At 39.0% G+C, this 18,512-nt stretch overlaps 1 protein-coding gene across 2 annotated transcripts in view; it reads right to left on the bottom strand.

Moving 5' to 3' along the window:
- Positions 1–18,512, bottom strand: part of NELL1 (neural EGFL like 1) — a 794,433-nt gene that overhangs the window by 322,246 nt on the left and 453,675 nt on the right. The gene's annotated exons all lie outside the window — the stretch shown is intronic.

Below are 18,512 nucleotides of genomic sequence, written 5' to 3'. Positions count from 1 at the left end.
GTCATCCAAATGACTACTCTGTCAATAAACAGTATCGAAAATTTAGGCATTATTCCCTTTAACATCCACTAGTATAGCTTCTTAGAAATTTTAAGAAGAAAATTCAGATAAATTTATTTAAGTCACAAGAGGTCGTAAAACAAGAGTTGAAATCCCAGCTAGAAACCTCCCCAAAATAACACTAACTGAACAACACTAAAAATTCAATATAGTTTATAAAATGTACTGTTAGATCATTGAAATATCATCTATCATCATTAATTTTTATTCTAAATTTTCTAATAGAGACCTGGTAATGAGAAAAGTTGAATTCTACAAAGTAGAGCTGTTTTAGTCACCCATGTGCAATTAAAGTAGAGCACACACAAGCATATGACTCTCAGTTTAACACCTTGGATTTAAAAAGGAAAAAAAAAAATTTCTTCCAGCCTTAAGACCAACCCAAATGGTCAGTGAGAAACATGCACAGGTTAGCAGGTAGGGAGAAGAGAAGATTTATGACAACTCACTTCTAGTCTGTGCTAATGTCATCTCCAGCACACTCCAGAAATCGTACAAGCCCATGGATGTCAGATCAAATTTACAGACCTATGAAGCACCTAGCATACGCAGGAACCAGAGGATGCTGGGCACACAAAAAGTCGAAGAGTATAGACTTCGACGCCCACGTTTTCAATCCCTTAAATTCATTTAATAATTATTAGGGTCTGTACTGGGAATACAAAGGTGAGTAGATATGATCTCTGCTCACATGAACATTTTAATAGAGGCCCCCAGACGTCAATATACAACTAAGCAGAACACAGGGGAGAAGTGATAAGGGTTGTAAGTAGGTGACCTTATATTTTATCAGACAAACAGAATATACTTTAGAGTGAACGGGAACTCTGCTAATAATCACACTGGAATAACAGGCATGACTCATAATAGCTTACACAAGCCGGCATGTGTGGTCATGATAGATAGGAGGAATAAAGATAAACTGAAGTAAGAGTCTATTGGAGCAAAGCAATTTCTGGCAGTAGGGAGAAAGGTCTTCTTGCCAAAGGTAGTATTGGAATTGGTCTTTTAAAAATGGTCATGGTTTTCTCAGTCAGAATTGCCCATGAAGGGCACTACAGGTGAAAGAAAGGTATGGTTTTATGCAACATCCCAAACATCTGGTCCACCCTCACCTACCAAGTCTTTTTTCCCCCAAGCTTTGTTGAGGTATAACTGACAAAACTGATGATTTCTTATACGCATACATCGTGAAAGGTTTCCCTCATCAAGTTAATTAACACATCCATCCTACCTGGTCTTATCTTCCAATTATTTTTGAAGCAAACCCTCTTCTCTGATGAGATGGCCCCATCACTGGCCTGCAAACCTATGAGTTCATTCCTACCTCTCTCCAGTTTGTCATTTTGTTTCCATGACTCAGTATACAGTCTCCCAATGTAGCTGGACTATCTGCGCCCTTGGCTGGCTTCAAACACTACTTCATGCCCATGCTTTTGCCATAAAAGCCTTGCATGTCTGCTCTCCACACCACATAAATTTCACCACCTTGGAACTTTTACCAAATTTGGTATCTTTAAATCCTCAGAGGCAATCAGATACATGGTGATATTTGCGAGTTTTATCATTAATGTTTTAACTGATTAACTTTGAAGACAGCAACTATAGCATATTTTATACAACCTCCACCTTACCTATCATTACTTCACATAATGGTCCTGAGCCTAGAGAGCGCCAGGCATTGAGCTAAATGTTACACATACATCATTTAATTCTCCTATCAATCATATGAAGATGCCTCATTTTACAATGAAGGAGCTGAGATCAAAAGACATTCACTAATCTGCCTAAGATCACAAAACCAGTTAGTGGCGGAGCTAGGAATTGTGACACTGGACACCAGGGTGACGATATCACTGAGCCGTTAGAAGCAAATCTGGATGTGGCTGAAGTTAAACCAAGACATATGGAAGTGATTCCATAAAGCCAGAAAGGAAGAAGGTCTTCTTCTATACTAGCCCCAAATTCCCACTGAAGATCTGACCTATGTTGGACAGAAATAACAGTAGAAGGAAAGGTCTCTAAAAACATCAAATTCCCTTACAGCTGTTGGAGATGCTGCAAAAGGTGCTGGACAAGCAGCTGAACAGGGGAGAGATGCATGACAAAGCAGTTGAGAGCACAGACTCCAGAACCATGCAGCCTGAGTTAGAGGTCCCTGGTTTGCCACTTATTAGCTATGTGAACTTAAGTTATTGAGCCAATCTGTGTCTTAGTTTCCTAAGGTGTAAAATGTGGATAATAATAGAACCTATCTCCTGAGGTGGTCGTGAGGATTATATTAGTTAATATAGGTAAAATGCTTATAGCACATTACAACTAGTCTGTGTTCCATAAATGTAAGCTATTTTATTACTGTTATTACTATTGCCATCACTACTGCAATTATTTGTGAGCAGACTTAATTGTCGGATAGTAGTTAAAATTGGTTAAAAAAACATTCTCTTTCCTTTATAAGCTGGTAGTTCAGGCAGAAAGGCTGTGAACAGACTGGCTTTTGAAGACAATTAAATAAGAATACCTCTTTGAAGACCCAAGTAAGTATTTGCTTATGTTCAATTATGGTCCCCAAGAAACAAGACTATAGATTGGGAAGGTGAAGGATGTATGTTTATAATTGTTGATGTGTGACCTGAGTTTGATTACAGTATATTTGGAGTATCCAACCTCTCAGGAAAAAGAATAATGATTGTGGTGGCATGCTGTTTCTCCACTGATCATGATAATTATTGGTATGCTGACTAATATTTACTGAGCACTCACGAAGCACTGTCATTTTCACATGGGTCCTTTCTCCTCCTCCTATTCTTCCTCTGCCTTCAGCAGAATGGCTTAGAAAGACTCTAATCTACCTCTGTAACATTGTAATCAAATGTAATCAATAGCCATTATCCATTAACACCTTCTTTTCCTTAGTGTACTAATCAGGACCCAAAGAAGATACTGAAATAGTCACTTCAGCTGCATATGCTCCATGTCTGGGGTCTGGCTGGCTTGTGGCTTTCCTTTGTCCAAAGTAATCTCTTACTTATTTTACAAAATTGTTGTAAATGACCCCACTGGGAGATGCCAAGCACATCTCACCAGTCACATTTTATAGATGAGGAAATTGGGGTCTGAAGCACTTAAGAGGGATAAGTACATAGACAATAAGTTGTGTGTCTGGAACTCAAACTCTCATCCATCTCATCTCTTTTCCTGCATTCTTTCCAAAACTCCACTTTATGCTATGACCCAAAGGAACTTCTAAAGTGTTGGCCACAGTGTAAGTAGGTTTTTACTTTTTAAAGGAAAATAGTCACAGATTTACAGGAAGTTGCAAAAGTAGTACAAGAAGTCCCATTACACTTCACCCAGCTTACCTCAATAGTGCCATCTTATAATAGCTGTAGTAGAACATGAAAGCCAGAAAACAGACATTGGTTTATTACCATTAACTAGTCTATAAACCTTATTCAGTTTATACCAGTTTTAAAATCTACATCCATTCTGAGGGGTGTGTATGTGTCTGTAAGTGAATAGTTGTAAGCTGTCCTGTGTATAAGTTCAGGTAACCACCGCCACAATCAAGCTATTTTTTCTTTGTTTACACCTATTTACCACTTCCCCACATTCACCTATCCCCAGTCCCTGTCCCTTGTCACCTAATATGTTCTCATCTCTATAGATTTGTCATTTAGAGAATGTTGTATAAATAGAATTCCACATAAAGTAAATTTTGAGATTGACTTTTTTCACTAGACAAAATGCCCTTGAATCCCATTCGAGTTGTTGTATGTGTCCATAGTCTTTTGTTGGGGAGAAGTATTCCACTGTACAAATGCATCAAAGTTTGTTTAACGTACTCACATTAAAGGACACGAATTGTCTCCTTTATTTTGCTATTATGAATAAGTTTCTATGAACATCTGAGTACAGGTTTTTATGTGAACATGTATTTTCATTACTCTGGAATAAATATGCAAGAGTATAAATACAAGGTCACATGATAAATGCATGTTTCATGTTTTAAGTAACTGCCAAAAAATTTTCCAGAATGGCTGTACCATTTTATATACCCATCAGCAATGTATAAGTCATCAAGTTTCTCCACATCACGGTCAGCATTTGGTATTGCCACGTTTAAAATTTTAGCCATTCTGATGGGTGTGTAAGTGATACTGCACTATGTTTTTAATTTGCATTTTGCCAATAGCTAATGATGTTTAACATCTTTCCATGTGCTCATTTTCCATCTTAGGCTTGGCTTTGGTGAAATATCTGCTCATGTCCTTTACCCATCTATAATTGGATTTTTAATTTACTGTTGAGTTTTAAGAATTCTTCATATGTTCTAGATATAAGGCCTTTATTATGTGGCTTGTAAATATCTTCTCACAGTCTATACCTTGTATTTTCATCTTCTTATCAGTCTTTGCATTGCAAAAATTTTATTTTTGATGAAATTCAATTTACTTTTTATTGTATGAATAGTGCTTTTAATGTCATGTCTAAAAACTCTTTGACTCTAGGTTGCAAAGATTTTCTATTTTTTTTTTTTAACAGTTTTACATTTTAAACCTATGACCCATTTTGAGCTAATTTTTTCATATGATGTGAACTTTAGGTTGAGGTTTATTTAGTTGTTATTATTTATTAATTGCCTATGCTTGTCTAATTACTGGAGTGCCAAATGTTGAAACGGCTACTTTTCCTTCATTCAACGGATTATGTACCTTTGTCAAAAACCAACTGGTTATACTTGTGTTGGTCTGAGTTCTCTACTCTGTCCCAATGATCTATGCGTCTATTCCTCTGTGAATACTACACTGCCTTAATTACTGTAAGTATATAGAGAGCCTTAAAATCAGATATAGTGATTTCCCCCACTTTATTCTTCCTTTATCAAAATTAGTTTATTCTAGTTTTTCTATCTCTCTACATAAATTTTAAATTAAGCTTGTTCATTTCTACACAAAGTCTTGTTGGGATTTTAGTTGGGATTGTGTTAAACTGACAGATCAATTAGTAGAGAACTGACATCTTTATCACATTGAGTCTTCCAATCCAAGAACATAGTATATCTACCTATTTATTCTTTAATTTCTTTCATTAGTGTCTTGTAATTTTCAGCATACAGATCCTGTACATGTTTTGTTAGCTTCATAACTAGATTTCATTTTGCTTTGGAACAATCGTATATAATATTATTCTTTTAATTTTGGTTTCTATATGTTGATTGCTAGTATATAGAAATATAATTGATTTTTGTTTGTTGATATCATAGCTTGTGATGTTGCAGAACTCATTCTATAGGTTTATTTTTTTGTAGATTCCTCACAATTTTCTGCATAGACAATCATGTCACCTATAAATAGAAATAGTTTATTTCTTTCTTTCTGATCTCTATGCTTTTTATTTCCTTTTGTTCCCTTTTGTGTGGACTTCCAGTGCTATGTTGCACAAAAGTGTTGAGAGTGGACATCATTGGTTTGTTATTGATCTAAGAGAGAAAGCATTCAGTCTCTCCTTATTAAATATGATGTTAGTTCTATCTCATAATACCTTGTCAGAACTGGATGGAGGTTCAGCTGCCTGGTGAGCCCCACTAACAATGAAGTTGGGAAAAGAGTAGTGTGTCTATTAGCCTTGCCTTGCAATGCCTTGTTCAGTCTCCAAGCTGCTGGGTGGAGTGGAGGCCCAGGACCATGCTGAACCCCACTGACATTACTACAGGGAGGGAATCAGCAGTTTCTCTCTGCCAAGCAGGTTTCCCATTGACAGATGGCTAAAGTAGAGGAGGTATTTTCAAAAAGGTTTTCTGTTCTGTTAATCCCCCTTTTCCCTAGAAGAAGTAGAGTTGACTTTTCTTGGAGCTTTTATGTGTCTATTGTTGGTTTCATGTTGCAGTCTTCTTCAGCTCCTCAACTAGGACATAGGAGATACAAATATAAAATGGGCAACTTACTCTTTGTGGCTCCTCAAGTCCCAAAGTTCCCAGGTACTTCACCTTCCTTTCACCTTTCAGAGTCTTCCTGGCTATTTGTTGTGTTATGTCCAAGGGTTTTCTTTTTGTTGTAGGAGAAAAGGCCTGGGAGAAATGGGGCTAGTCCATCTTGGTCAGAATCAAAAGTCTTCCATATATTTAATTTTTAAGAAATTAGTCACTTCCCTCCTCTGCTTTTCTACATAGCACTAATAATTGGGATTTTTCATAAGTAACATTCATTGAGCACATACTATGAGCCAGACTCTGCTCTAATGTGTTATAGCATTCATATGACTTAAGAATTACTATCATCCCTATTTTCTATATGAAGAAACAGGAACAGAGAGGTTGTGGCCAAAGGTTATAAAGTGGTGGATACAAACCAAGACAGTCATTGTCAAACGATGACAGAAGAATTAGAGACATGTCATTGTTAGTCATTCTTGAAGTCTCTTTCTCCCTTAATCCCTTATAATATATCCATCACCAAGTCTTGATTTTTCTACATATCTCTCAAATTCATTCCTATATCCCAATTTCCATTGCCATCACCCTCATCCAAACCACCACTATCTCACCCACATCTAAGCTGCTATCAGTTAGTGCTATAGCTTCTTAATGGATCTTCCCCACATTCAGTATTGCCCATTTTTAATTTATTCTTCATACTACATTTAGAGCGATCTTTTAGGAATTCAAATCTGATCACCTTGCCATCCCTACTCAAATTTTCCATCCATTTACTTCCCTTTGATCTCAAAATGTGAACATTGTTACTCTGTCCTCCTGGTCCCGTCATGGTTTCACCTCCACCTAACGGCCTAGCCCCATTTTGTTTCATTTTCACTCTTGCCTGCTCTGCTCACCCACACTGCCTTTATCTACTTCCCTCAGGTCAGATACTTTCACATGTTCTTCCCTCTTGGCCCAGTTAATGCTTGCTTATCCTTGTTTGTCAACTCAGTCCTCACATCCTCAGTAAAGAACACCTGATTTCCTTGGTGGGTAAGTTTCCCTTGTAACCTACTCCTATAACACTCAGCACTTCTCCTTCATGAGGGTAATCATTTGTTAGTGTACTAGTATTTTTACTAATACCTGCCTTTTCTATTATAGCATAAATCGCTCGGGGATGTATCTCAAATTTATCTTTCTTTACTTTAGATCCAGCCCTTAGCAGAACTTCTGAAACTTAGTATATGCCTAATATTTATAAAAGGAAGGAAGAGAGAAAAGGAAGGAGGGAAGGGAGGGAGGAAAAAATGATAGACAAAGAGTATGATTGCCTTTAGCATCAAAAGTTGCAGAGAGGTCAAGGAGAAATAAGATTAAGAAAAACATAACTGAATCAGGCAGGTGAGGGAAACTTAGAAGAGCTCAAAAATGAAATACAACTGGTACTGATGTGTTGATGTATTTATCACAGGGACTTTGTGGGAGGGGGAGAAAGTGATGTGGTTTCAGGAGCTCTCTTTGAGGTAGGCCATTTCTTTCATAAAGAATTGCTAAGGATTGTGAGATAATCTAAGCCTTGTAAGAAAATATCTATCTGCAAATCATTTATCTGACAAGTGACTTGAATCAAACACATATAAAGAACCTTTACAATTCAATAAAAAGATAACCCAATTAGAAAATGGGGAAAATATTTAAATAGACATTTCTCCAAAGAAGATACACAAATGGGTAATAAGCACATGACAAGATGCCCAGCATCATTAGAAATTATGGAAAACCAAAGCAAAAAATCACAATGAGGTACCACTTCACATACACTAGAATCAAAAACACAGAGAAGGGGCACTTGTGTGGCTCAGTTGGTTAAGCGACTGCCTTCAGCTCAGGTCATGATCCCAGGGTCCTGGGATCGAGTCCCACATCAGGCTCCCTGCTTAGCAGGGAGTCTGCTTCTCCCTCTGACCCTCCACCCTCTCATGCTCTCTCTCTCTCTTATTCTCTCTCAAATAAATAAAAATCTTAAAAAAAAAAAAAAAAACCACAGACAATAACAAGTGATGATAAGAATGTAGGGAAATTGGATCCCTTCTACATTGCTGTTGGGAATCTAAAACATTTCAGCCACTTTGGAAATTACTTTGGTAGTTCAGCAAACTATTAAACACAGGGTTACCACATGTTCCAGCAATTCTACTCTAAGGTATATATCCAAGAGAAATGAAAACATATGTCCAAATACTTGCACAGTAATGTTCATATAAATGTTACTCATAAGAGCCAGATGGTAGAAACAACTCAAATATTCATCTACTGATGAATCCATAAAGAAAATGTGGTACATCCATACAATATTATTTTTGTATATTATTTTATGTTATTCAGTAATAAAAGAGAATGAAGCACTGCTATGTACTACAACATGTATCATGCATGAACCTCAAAAACATTTTGCTAAGTGAAAGAAATTAGTCACAGAAGACCATGTGTTGTATAATCTCATTTACAAGAAATGTCCACAATAGGCAAATCTATAGAGACAGGAAACAGATGAGTGGTTACTGAGGACTAAGCTTGAGGAAATGGAGGATGAGGGTGAATGGGCACGAGTTTTCTTCTTAGGATGTTAACAATGCTCTAAAATCAGATAATAATGGTTGTACAACTCTGAAAATATACTTAGAACGACTGAATTGTACAAATTAAGGAGGTAAACTTTATGCTATAAAAATTGTATCTCAATAAAGTTTTTAAAAATTTTTAGCACTTATTTATCTATCCATGCTTTAGGATGAGGAGGTAAAGACTCATCAGAAATCATTCTCAGATGAAATATTCTTTTGTGAATGGGTATAAGGAATGTTAATTATTTTGCTAACACCCTAGGAATATGCCAAATTACATTAACTGAAAATACTAATTATTTTATAGTAATATTTTGGGGGGAAGAAAGTAATTATGTATAAAATGTATGCATCAATTACAAGATGATCCTTACTTTCCTAAATGTGAAAACTGAAAGTCGGGCGCCTGGGTGGCTCAGTCGTTAAGTGTCTGCCTTCGGCTCAAGTTATGATCCCAGAGTCCTGGGATCGAGTCCCACATCGGGCTCCCTGCTCGGTGGGAAGCCTGCTTCTCCCTCTCCCACTCCCCCTGCTTGTGTTCCTGCTCTCGCTGTCTCTGTCAAATAAATAAATAAAATCTTTAAAAAATAAATAAATAAATAAAAATAAATAAATAAAAAATAAAAAAAAATAAAAAAACTGAAAATCTATGCTTTAGGCCCAAGGACATGTGTTATTTATAATCTAAAATGGTGCTTGAATTGTTTGAATTCAAGAAACATCTTTCTAACTCAGAATAAATACGACTCAAAGCTCCCCATTTCATTATTTGGTTATTTTCCACTCCCACTTTGTACTCAGCAGGATCACACTATGGTTCTCAGGATTTTAGACAAAAGTTCATGAGTAGACTGAGATGCACACTGGTTATTACCATAACCCATAAAAAGGCAGCTCAAAGTCCTGCTTATTCCCTGCTAAGCTCAGGTGATAAGATCTTTGCCAAGAGCAGGTACCCTGATATCAGGGACCTGAATCTTTAGCTGCACCACAAATCCATTCTCCTCAGTGGAACTGGCCCCACTCTGGGAGACATCCCTTTAAGAACTTAGGGGTCTCCATCTTCTCTCTCCTGGGTGTAGCAACTTTAGCTTAGACCCCTATGACCTCCTCATATACCAAATCCTATAATCCCAGATCCTCCTGTGTAATTCAGTCTCTTTGAAAAAGTGTATTAACTCTGCTCATTGGCGAAGAGGCACTGGGTCTCCAGAACTGGAAGCTGTCCTTCACTCAAAGTCCTGAGTAGGGTTATGAGCAGAATGGGCATGTGGATTGCAGAAAAAAGGTGGGAATGAGGAGTGAAAACTAGTTCCCATCCTTTTCAATTTTACCATAGGAGTAAGAAACAAAACACTAAGTAGAAACTCAATCAAGTGCTTTTCTACTTGGATATATAGTATTATATATTAAATATGGCAGGTTATATATAATGTATATTAATCATTTATATATATATATATATTTGTACATACATAGAAAGTCTATAAAATGTATGTTAAACTATTACCAGTGGTTTACACTTGGGGGAAGGTGAATAGAGGATAAATGGGAGGCATTTAAACTATTTATTTTAGTCATTTTATACTTCTGAATTTTCCTTTTTACAACAAACATCTTTTATTACTAAACAATAGGGTTTTCTTTTTAAAGATTTTATTTATTTATTCATGAGAGACAGAGAGAGAGAGGAAGAGGGAGAAGCAGGCTCCCAAAGAGCAGGGAGCCCGATGCGGGACTCGATCTCGGGACCCTGGGATCATGACCTGAGCCGAAGGCAGACACTTAACCATCCAGGTGCCCAACAATAGGGTTTTTTAAATGAATGAATAAACTTGTTTTAGATTCATCCAAGTTTATACAGAAAAAGCAAAGTTTTGGAGGCTGACCAATCTGGATGCAAATCCCAGCACAGGATGCAAATCCTAGAGAGACTGGGCCAACTGTCCATGTTCCAGTTTCTGTGTGGACAACATGTGGACAATACCATTACTAAAGAGTAGAAAATTTGGCTTAGTCTCTGTTTCCTCACAACTGAACAGACTCTCCTACAGAAGAGATGTTCAAGAAACGTTTATATAATGAAACCGCATGAAAATAAACTTTCTAAACCATCTGGTATCATTTTGGGCACATCGTAGGTGCTCCAAAAATGGAAGAGATCATCACACCATCAACATCATCACAGTGCAGGGCTGGCCTGCATTTTCCATGAATCCTTTCTCAGTAATTATGGGAAGATTTCACTAGGAGCTTTGTTATTCTCCTCTATGTCCCAGAGGCCCTAGGTCCAAGTCCAGCTTTGTCACTTGCTCACTCTAGGATCTAAATGAGTGCATTTAATGTCCCTGAGCCTCAGTGTCATCACCCAAAAATGGAAACAATAAGACACATCACACAGAGCTGTTGGAAAGATTAGCTGAGAAAGCATGGAAAAAGTGTCTAGCAGCACACCAACCAAGTAATACAGATTCAGTAAATGTTAATTTGGCTCCACAGGGATAATTCAGAAATGCATCATTAAACTACAAAATTGATGAAGAACTGAACAGTGGTCCATGTCTCTGGGCTTCTTTTAAAACACCTGGTCCGATAGGAATATCCAATATGAGAATAAAAAAAGCAAAACTGTTCTTTGACTTTAGTTTTATGTAATAGTCTTATAAGCATCCCCAAAGTGACCCTTTCTCTGAGGCCCTTTTTCTCTCCACTGTGAAGATGGTGGCTTGTGACTGTTTTGGTTCTACAACTACCCAAAGGAACTCGGAAGAAAACTGTCTAAATGTAAAACACAGCAAGAAAAATAGTGCTGCATTAATGCTTATCTTTATCATAGAAGTTTGCCTGTTCCTGCCGGGAGTCTTGGTATGAATATGTTCTTTCTCTTTCTGAAGCAAGGAGATGGTACAGAAAAACAAAAGAAACTGGAGGGGGGGGGGGGGGAGAGAGAGAGACTGGCAAAAGGCAAAGTCTCTTTTCCTCCCTTTTAATCAGTGATTGTGACTCCTTGTCAGGTGCTCTGGGGGGTCTCATTTGACTTACAAGGTCCCCAAGAAAAAGAGGCTGCAATCAAAGGAAACACAGAACCTTGAAAATGTGCTAGTCCTATTCCCCTGCTTTCCAACATGCTTCTTCAAATTCCTATTGAATTCGTCCTCCATACCCAGCTGCAGGGGGTTGAATAATGTCCTCTACAAAATGCATGTCCATTGAAATATCAGAATGTGACCTCGTTTCGGATTTCTGCAGGTGTAATTAGTTAAGGTGAGGACATACGTGGTTAAAGTGAGCCCTAAATTCAATGACTGGTGCCCTTATTAGAAGAGGAGACACATCAAAATACACAAAGGGAAGAAGGCCATGCAAAGACAGAGGCAGAGATTGGAATTATGCAACCACAAGTCAAGGAACACCAGGAGTTACCAGACTCTCCCCTACAACCTGTGGAGAGAGTGTGACCTTACTGACTCCTTGATTTTGGATTCTGACTTCCAAAATCATAAGAAAAAAATTCTGTTGTTTTAAGCCACCCAGTGTGTGGCACTTTGTTAAAGCAGTGCTAGAAAACTAATATACCAACATTACATATAATTTTTCACAGCCTAAGTTGCTGAGAGGATGCTAAGGGGACAAGTTCTGATGCCCTTCACTGTTTTCTAGAATAGAGACACTAGAGGATCGAGGGAAAGGGTATATACAAGGCTGTAATGAAATCATTTGACTGGGCTTAAGGTGGGTAAATAGAAGAGTGAGGGGCAGACATACTGAGTCTGAACCACAGGCCCCCACAAGCAGCTGATCCAAGATACCAGTCATCCTCTTAACCCTTCCGAGACTCAATCTACCCATCTTTAAAGCAGACATTATACTACCTGCCTGGCTGTGGAACAATATTAAGAAAAATATAATTAGAAATGTTTGCTCAGGGCCCACAATATAGCAGATACTGAAAAATTGTTAGCTTTTTTAAAAAAATTAAATAGGCTGGACTATGAAAATTATAATACTTAAACATTTTTGCTAGGCCAACTACCAAGGAAATGCCACCTTGGAAATATTAAAGTACATATTTATTAAGATGGAAAGAGGCTTACAATAGGTCTCTGACACCCCAACTCTCTGATGAGTATTCCTAGAAATCTGTATTAACACAAAAATCCCTGGAGCACAGGAAGACCGAAGCTTTATCCACCTCATTGCCTGCAGTGGGGGTACACTTTCTGGATCACACTGTGAGTGGTAAAGTCAACTCACCATAAAGGATGTAATAATGTCAGATACTTCCCCGCTGCCCTCCTTACAGAGCTGGGGGCCCAATGGGTAAGTATGCTGGGCGATTTCTATGATTGATTTCTTCTCTGAGTGCAGAGGAAGACTAAAAAGAAGGAAAAGAAAGAGTATGGGGAAGGAAGAGAAATAGATCATGCTAACTTTGTGGCCCTCTCCCTGCCCTTGGTTGCCTTTTATCCCTGCAGATCAGACACTCAATAATAGATGTAAAAAGCAGCTTTCTTTACCAGTACGTAATTATTTAGGACCTCTTAAGTGGTAGGAACAGGTTACAAAGGCTAAGACACACACTGGTCCTGCCTTCAAAAAGCCTACAATCTAGAGACAAAAGCAGGCCCTTCTGATCCCAGATGACATGTGCTAGATATAGTAATACACAAAAGGGGAACATAATCCAGGCAAGAATCAGGGAAGCCTCCCTAGAGGAAGTGACATATAATTAAAAGACGGAATGGGAATTAGCCAGGCAAATGAGGCTGGGTGTCAACATTGAAAATAAATACAGGGGTGCCTGGGTGGCTCAGTTGTTAAGCGTCTGCCTTCGGCTCGGGTCATGATCCCGGGGTCCTGGGATCGAGCCCCACATCGGGCTCCCTGCTCCACAGGGGGCCTCCTTCTCCCTCTCCGACTCCCCCTGCTTGTGTTCCCTCTCTCGCTGTGTCTCTCTCTCTCTGTCAAGTAAATAAAGAAATAAATAAAGAAAAGAAAATAAATACAAACAAACACAGTCTAAGCTCCAAAGCAACACCAGAACTCACACAGTAAGTCATCACAGCAAGATAATAGGTCTACAAAAATTGCTAATTGAACACTGGGATAGAAACACAAGGCAAAGCAAATAACCCTGTTTATAGACATAATGTGTATGCTGTAATGAAGCTGCCTGATAGAAATCTGATGTGCCTCTCTTCCGGTGATCAACTTCCAGTGCTCACAGGTAGTATAAAATTTTTTTTTCTGTGTCTATGGAAGAATTTCCAAGAATGTCCAAAACATGATATTTGCAAGGTAACCTCACCATTCCCCATCAAGGGGTCCAGTCTAATTATCCTCCTTTTGAATCTGGATTTGCCCTTAAAAACATGTATCTAACCAAGGGAATGTAGCATGAAGTATGTAATATGATTTCCAAGGCTAGGTCAGAAGTCTGTCAGCTTCCGGAATGCTTGTTATCTGGATGACCCATCTCAAGAGATTATCTCTTAGAACCCAACTGCTATGCTGTGCAAAGCTGAAGACACACGGCCAGACATGTGTACATAAGTCCAGTCAAGGACCCAGCTAAGTCCAGTCAAGGACCCAGCTGAGCCCAGCCTTCAAGCAGTATCAACCTAAGCACCAGACAGGTGAGGAAAGAAGCCTTCAGAAGATTCCATTTCTCAGGTGTCTAAGCCTCTCCAGCCACTGAGGTCTTCCCAGCCGAGGCCCAGATATCAAGGAAATACAAGCCATCTCTACTGGGCCCTGTGTGGACTATTAACCCACAGAATTTATGAGCATAGTAAAATGGTGGTTGTTTCACACCAACTCTGAGGTAGCCATTTATACAGCAATAGGTAATCAGGACAGTATCCTTGGCTCTGCACGCAGGGCATGATAAGGAGTTCAAGGAGATTTTGTGGAACTGAGCTGAAATGGAGGCAAAGCACATAGAAAGACTGTGTTTGCTCCTCTGAGATCGACTTCCATCCTCAAAGTGAGCTGTACGAAAGGATGAGTTCCTGTCAGTTGTTGCACCGGTTTTTACTCTGCAAAGTCTTCAGTTACCACTTAGCACAGATGGACCCAAAACGAACCCAAAGCAGCACAGTTCTGCAGCAATCAAAATATATTTTCATCAACATCAACTAAATGATGGCCCTGAGCTCGTCAATGCATATGTGGATAGCACTGTTGAAACCTGTCACTACATTCTACATTCAGTTCCTCGGGTTAATGAGGCCTAGTAATGTATGAATATAAGAGGAGGAAGAAAAATCGTACCAACAAAACGAAAAGGTTTTCCTGGAGAATTTACAGGAGGACAGACGCATAGACAAAGGTCAGAGACAAGGTTTCATCTTCCCTAGAGGAGAAAAAATACAGTAATTGGAAATCTGAGCTCTGGACACACACACTACTAGGTTAAAGTCTCAGCTTTGCTACTTAATGACTGTGTGATATGTGGTTTCTCACACTCCTTTCCTTTAGTAAAAAAAAGGCTGGATCAAGATTAAATGAGATAATATGTATGTGATGTTATTCTAATATTTATCATGCACCTGCTATGTGTTTGTACTATTCTAAGCACAGAAACAAAATGGAGAACAAAGATAATTTCCCTGGCATGTGGAGATCACATTCTAGTGGGGGAAACAACCCACAAATAAATACACAAGAAATATGTATCTTATTTGGGGTGGTGATAATATGAGGAAAAATAAAGCAGAGTGAGGGGATGGGGAGTGATAGGGGTGTTAGATGAATGAAGGAGTAAACCATACAATGATCCTGGGCAATAGCACTCAAGGCAGAGAGAAAACCAATATAAAGAGTTCAGATGTGGAAAGGAAGGGGCAGGGGACTGGGGTGGCAAGAGGGAAGTGAGGTAGTGGGATGATAGTAGGAAATCAGGTCTTCCAGGTAGCTATGGGTCAAATCAGGTAGGTCCTTTTAAGCCATAAGGAGTGTATTCTAAGTGTGGTAGAAGCCTTTGGTGGGTTCCCCATCACCCTCTACATGAATTGCTTAGAACAGCACTTGGCATATTATAGCATAAGCTCATTAAGTGACTATTCTGTCAAGTTATTATGGACTAATGTCAAGGCAGGAGAGCAGAAACACATTGATCTGCAGCAGCACTGAGTCAATCCCCCACTCAAAGCAAGTGATGAGGCCAGAGAGTGTAAGACCTCCAGGCTCCAAGTGGAGCCGACAGTTCCAGTCAGATATGCAAGATGTAGCAACAAGGAAATGAAACAAAGCCTGAAAGGATGTCAGGCATTGTGCTCTCACACAGGCTATATTACTCTGTTCTTCATGAAAATCCAAGTTGGGAGGTAGCAACTCCTTGTGCAGGAAAATATTATGATTTGCTTGTGACTGCGTCACTGAATACACAGTGAGCTACTTGAGGTCATGGACATGCCTTGTTTCTACATCCTTGACATGAGGATCTAGTGCTTCACTGTCCAATATAGCATCCACGAGCCACATGTGGCTACTGATCCCTTAAAATACAGCTAGTCTGAATTGAGATGCGCTCTAAGTATAAAATACACACTAGATTTCAAGACTGTTCCATAAATAAGAATGTAAAATACCTCCATAATTTTATATCAATTACACATTGAAATAATAACGTTTTGGACATATTGCATTAAATAAAAAATGCTAAATTTTATTCCACTTGTTTCATATTATTTTCTTAATGTGGCTACCAGAACATTTTAAATTATGCATGTGGCTAGCATTATATGTCAACTGGACACCTACATATCAGGTGTTCCCTAAATGTGGACAGGAAATAAATAAAGGAAGCGGAAGAGCTCTAAGAATATTTCTGCATTCTTTTTTTTTTTTTTTTTTTTTTAAAGATTTTATTTATTTATTTGAGACAGAGAGAATGAGAGAGAGAGCACATGAGAAGGGGGAGGGTCAGAGGGAGAAGCAGGCTCCCTGCCGAGCAGGGAGCCCGATGCGGGACTCGATCCAGGGACTCCAGGATCATGACCTGAGCCGAAGGCAGTCGCTTAACCAACTGAGCCACCCAGGCGCCCAATATTTCTGCATTCTTAACCAGGGATGACAAACAGGGTTTATCTTGAAAGCCAGGTCTGATCATCTGACTGTGGTTGCCTGGAGCGCTATCTGAGAAAGCACTCAAGGTTCCAGCTCACTGAGAAGATTTCTGGGGTTAATTTATAATATTTGCCATGGACACAGGAGGAGAATGTGACAGCCCATGTAAAATGTAATGATTATTTCTTGTATGGGAATAATATCAATAATTTGAGAATGCATTTTACACTGGGCATGTGCTGAACATTTACTCTTGCTGGATATTCTCCACCCATGATTTTATTCTCTTTTTCATAACAACAGTGAAAGATAGTAATTACCATCCCTGTCGTACCTATCTGAAAAAGGATATTCAGAGAGTTACCTAGGTTATTTTTTTAAAAAGTTCAAGGTTTGAACCCAGGACAGCCTCTCTCCAAAGCTCACTCTCTAAGCACAACTTGCCAGGATCAGGCACTGCCTTCTGATACCACAACCCCCTGGGATGCTGGGCTGCCAGCATGGATCTCTGGATTCTACTTCCTTCCTAAAGGTTGGTGCCTGACTTACTCCTCAGTGTGCATCTGTGCTGACCCACCTTTCAGATACAGTGGTATCAGCAGGGTATACTCTCAAGCCCTTCCTTGACCTTAGATTAGTCTAGAGCAGCAGTTCTCAAACTTGGCATGCTTCAGAATAGGGAGGGCTTATTAAAACACAGATTGCTGAATCCTACCCCTAAAAAGTTTCTGATCAGTTGGTTTTGGGTAGGGCCCGAGGATTTGGATCTCCAAAATGTTCCCAAGTGATGCTGCTACCATTGGTCCAGGATGCACACTTAGAGAATGATATGTCTGATCCAGCTTCCAGATCTTCTTGGCCACACATCACATTAATACATCTGGGGGAATTCTTAAAATGAACCAATGCCCAGCTCTAGAGGAGACCAACTGAATGAGAATCATTATTGTGGGGTTCAGGCACAGTATTTTTTAAATCTGTCCCAGGATAAACATGAAGGTGGAGAACCACTGAGCTATCTGCTCCTCCTGTTTAATCCTCTTTTCTAGTTATTCCAAAGGATAACACTGGGAAAAGATAACCAAGCCCCTTCCAGTCAAGGAGCCAAGCAAGCCTTACTACTGATTCACTGCAGACAGGTTCAACATCAGGGCTGAGCTCCAGCCTGGGGGTTAATCGGTGGGTGTTAGCGGGTCCAGAGGCCACGGGATAAGTACAGCAGCAGGAGACAGAGCCCCTAGAAATGCCACCCAGTAACTGACAGTCTGTCCTACAGAGACATTTTAATAGTGATTAAAGGTCAATGTGTATTTAGTCTCTGTCCTTTGCTTCATAGCTGGAGAATCTTCCAGTGCGAAGGACACTGACATTATAACTATCATCTGGCTCAACAGGAATGAAATTAGATGGAATGAAAATGATCCACATTTGTGAGGCTCCCCAAAGAGAAAACCTAGCTAGCATCTAATCCTATAAAATCTACAAAGCTAAGAATTTCAAGTATAAACATAATGAGATTTTCTTTTTCATAAAAGTAGGACAAATCCTTGGAACCTAAAAATCTGATATTGACTTCTCCCTTTGCAGTGCCCAAAGTGAAATCAGCAGACAGTCTCTAAAACCTTTCCTTTATCCCTGTCACTCAAAAAAAAAAAAAAAAAAATCAGGAACATAAAATGAAAGGACTTCTTATCTATAAACTTTTGTGGTGTTTGGTAACTTTAGAGAAACACAAGTCAAATACCCAGCATGTCCTGGACACAAAGTTCCTACAACACTTCTATTTTAGATTTAGTCACAGGAGGATTCTTTTTCCTCTCTAAAGACACTTTCCC

The sequence above is a fragment of the Phoca vitulina genome, unplaced genomic scaffold (genome assembly GCF_004348235.1).
Source record: "Phoca vitulina isolate PV1807 unplaced genomic scaffold, GSC_HSeal_1.0 scaffold16, whole genome shotgun sequence".
NCBI classification, from domain to species: domain Eukaryota; kingdom Metazoa; phylum Chordata; class Mammalia; order Carnivora; family Phocidae; genus Phoca; species Phoca vitulina.
Note: the sequence above shows the minus strand (reverse complement) of the source record. Positions and strands in the feature narration are given on the sequence as shown.